Below are 3929 nucleotides of genomic sequence, written 5' to 3' on the forward strand. Positions count from 1 at the left end.
ATTCACTAAGTTAGGATTTACCTTGTCAGTCTTTGCAAATTCTGACTTTTTTGGTGAAGGAATTTCAACAACTGGTTGATTCTATTCAATGGGCTTATCTTCGATCAATCAATCAAGGTTCCAGAATTTTACCACTTTGCAACGCCGCTGGCTTCATATGTTCTTTACCCAAATTTCTTGGATTCTCAGTATCACTCGGCAAGGTTCCTTGCAGTCTATTACAAATCTCCGTAGCTAACTAACCCATTTGGTTTTCCAAATTTTTCGATGTTGCTGCTTGGCTTTGGATTAAAGCGTCATTCTTTTCCATGTATGCTTTCAACAAGTTCTCCAAAGGTGGTTTTGGAGCTTTTTGATTAAACCCTTGAGATTGGTTGGATTTATGGTTCAATAAGTTGTTGTTAGATCCATTTCCTTGGTTGCTCTAAGAAAAGTTAGGATGATTACGCCTTGAAGGATTGTAGAAGTTGGACTGGGGTCCTTGTCCACTCCTATTTTGATGTTGGTTCCCCTCATAGTACACTAACTCGGGATTTGATGGACAATTCTCAAAAGAATGACCTTCCTTATAGTACACATAGGAAACTACTTCAAACGGACTTGGTGGCTGAGCTGTAATATTATTGGCACTATTAGAGGTGAATTGTTTTAACATAAAGGAAATAGACGATACCTGAGCTGATAACGAAGTAAGGCGTCAACTTCATGAACTCTGACTACACGTCTTCCTGAAGCTATTTGATTTGTTGGCCATTTATAGTTATTACTCGTGATCCTCTCAATGATCTCATAAGCCTCATTATAAAACTTAGACAAAATTGCACCATTTGTAGAAGCATCTACCAACAATCTTGTATATGCATTGAGACCGTTATAGAATGTCTCCAGTTGGATACAATAAGGAATCCCATGATGAGGACACTTACGAAGTAACTCCTTGAATCGCTCCCAAGCCTCATACAAAGACTCGTCATCCAATTGTTGGAAAGTTGTGATCTCGTTTCTGAACTTAGCGTTTTTGCTAGGCAGGAAATACTTAACCAAAAATCTATCTGCTAATTCTTGCCATGTAGATATGGAACTTGGTGGCAATGAATTGAGCCATACTCATGCTCGATCTCGCAACGAGTACGGAAACAACTTCAACTTTAGTACGTCTTTAGTCACACCGGCTATCTTGAATGAATCACTCACCTCCATAAACAATCGAAGGTGGAGATATGGATCTTCAGTGGGTATACCACTGAATTGGCCTACTGTTTGGAGCATTTAAAACATCACTGGTTTCAATTCAAATTGGGTTGCATCAATATTTGGCCTTTTAATTCCTGGATTTAACTCACTTAAAAGTGGCACAGCATATTGTCTAATGCATCGATCCCTATCATCGACAATGAAGATAGGATTTCATACATAATTGGCTTCATTACCTGGGCCTTAATTCTGATTTCTATGGTCCATCGTGACTTGTCTTTGAGTTTTTCATTCACGTCTTCTTTGTTTAAGAATCCGCTCAATTTTAGGGTCTACAAGGAGTAAATCGATAATTCGATCTATGCTCATAATTACCTGAAAAGAAAATCACAAAATTAAAAAGAATAAGTTAGTAATGTTAGAAATAAACCAAATTGGAAGTAAATAATTTCAGAAAAAAAATGACTATGGCAACAGTTAACATGTAGCACCCCTTACCCATATCTGATGCCGGGACAGGGTTTGAGGAATTACCGGACTTAAATGTAAACAAACACACACAAAACTGGGTCATAAAATTTCATCCAATTCAAAACCTTTTCAATCACATGCAATTTGTCGCTTTAAAGGCCCTACGAGGCTCAAAACATACACCGGAGAGGTGTGGGACTAAATAGAGAACTTTCGAAACCTTTTTGACACTTGAAAAATTTTCTTGTTTTGGAGTCACACGTCCGTATGTGTAAGCTGTGTGGTCACACACATCCGTGTGGCTTGAGACACGCCCGTGTCCTCAGCCCGTGTAACTCTCTAACTATGACATCATCAAGCAAATAAGGCCACAAGGCCAAGTCACACACCCGTGTGCTTAGGCCGTGTGGCGAATTAAATTCCAAAAATTAAGTGCAGACTTCACACGGCCTGGGCACACGCCCATGTCCTAAGGCCGTGCCCCTCACACGGCTGAGACACACAACAGTGTCTCTACCCATGTGTTTACTCCTGGGCATTTTGTTTGCATTAATTATGGTGCAAGGGACACACGGCCAGATCAAACGCCCATAGGACAGGCCGTGTGTCACACATGGCCTAGACACACGCCCATGTGTATACCTATGTGGACAAATTTGAGGCTATTTTCGAAGCCATTTGTCACCCTTTAATGCTCATTTACTCATTCATCTTAGATGGCATGCAACATAATATATTTAGTCACTCAAAAACTCATAGGCATGATTAATCCATGCCTTTGTAATGTCAACATATCACACATTGTAACACCCCAAACCCGGCCTGGAGGTTACAATCGAATCTGGCATGTTACATCGAAACTACCTTCAAAAAACCAGTCTTGTCGATAAAAGTTTATTTCTAAATTTCAAAGCCCTTATTATTATTGTCGTTTCATCAAGACATTTGCTTAAAAGTTGTCTTTGTTTTATTCAGTTATTCAAAAAAAAATCGCAAAACCTTCTAAAGTTTGGATTTGAAACGTGTGATCTTCTTGAAAATGTTCATTATTTCGAAAACCCGTTATCCTATTCTAGCAGTTTGAAATAAGAAAACGAAAACCTAATTAGGAAACTTAAAACTCTTAAATGGACTTATTACATAAATAAAAACCCAAACTGAAATTTTGAAATAATTAAAATCAAATCTAAATAATAGTATTCATGTGGCCACCTCCGAGGGACGCAGCTCCAAATTGTCTATGGCTGGGGATTACCTGTACAGTTAAAAGAAAGGGGTTAGTTTGCGAAAACTCAGTGTGTAATCCCCTAACAGACAACAGAAATTAGAATATGAAAAAAAACCTGGGTCGTAGCCTTATTTAGTAACAGAGCAGTTTGGGCTTTAGCCCTATACAGTAGCAGAGCGGGCCCAAGCCTAAAACAGAATCAATACAGAGCAAATAAATATCCTAACCCAATCCAACCAGCACACCATATGGTGATTCGATCAATCAACCTAGCCAACACACCAATAACGCAACGAAGCTGCTAATAACAGAAAACATGGCTGAGCCACTAGAATCAGAATGCGTAGCAAAACTGTGACAGCCCTAAATTGACCCTAGTCGGGAAGTGGTTTCGGGACCACAAAACCGAGTTAAGAAAATAATTAAAAGTTATATTCTGTGTTTATGAAGTGAGTAAATGCATGTGTGAAAGTTTCATGCATTAATTTGATCATCTTTATGTGAATCTTTTTTTTATATGGACTTATATGAAACTTTGTTGGAAAGTGAGAGGCTAATTTACAATGGTCTAATAGTACATGCATTGAAAGGAAGGGTTTTGCATGTCAATTTACCCATGATAAACATGGTGGCCGGCCAAGGAAGGAATATGCTCCACTAATTCAAAAATTAAAATAATTTTGTATTAACAAAGGATTTAATAATTGATATTAAAGGAATTATAGTATGGAAGGAAATAATATAATGAGAAGTGGGAGGAGAAACCAAAGTGACTCATCCTTACTCCTCCATTGCCGAAACTAGAAGAAAGAAAGAAGAAAAACTCTTGTTGAATTTCGGCTAAGGTGTTTTGATACAAAAAGGTATGTTTTATGCCACTCTTGAAAATGTATGCATAATTTGGAGGTTTGGTTTAAAAGCTACTTGAATCTTGGATTGAAGTTAGGTTATTATGAGGGTTGAATTTCGGCCTAGGAGCTTAAAATTTTTAGTAGAAGTTTTGATGACATTAGATGGATAGTTAGGTTGGATGTGT

The 3929-nt window shown here is 38.0% G+C and overlaps 1 non-coding gene across 1 annotated transcript; it reads left to right on the plus strand.

The window, feature by feature from the left end:
• The first annotated feature begins 904 nt into the window (after positions 1 to 904).
• LOC121217348 (small nucleolar RNA R71) lies at positions 905 to 1011 on the plus strand. The gene has a single exon (XR_005913438.1). It is a non-coding gene; the product is annotated as a small nucleolar RNA R71 (small nucleolar RNA).
• Positions 1012 to 3929: the final 2918 nt, after the last annotated feature.

The sequence above is a fragment of the Gossypium hirsutum genome, chromosome A02, assembly GCF_007990345.1.
Source record: "Gossypium hirsutum isolate 1008001.06 chromosome A02, Gossypium_hirsutum_v2.1, whole genome shotgun sequence".
NCBI classification, from domain to species: Eukaryota; Viridiplantae; Streptophyta; class Magnoliopsida; order Malvales; family Malvaceae; genus Gossypium; species Gossypium hirsutum.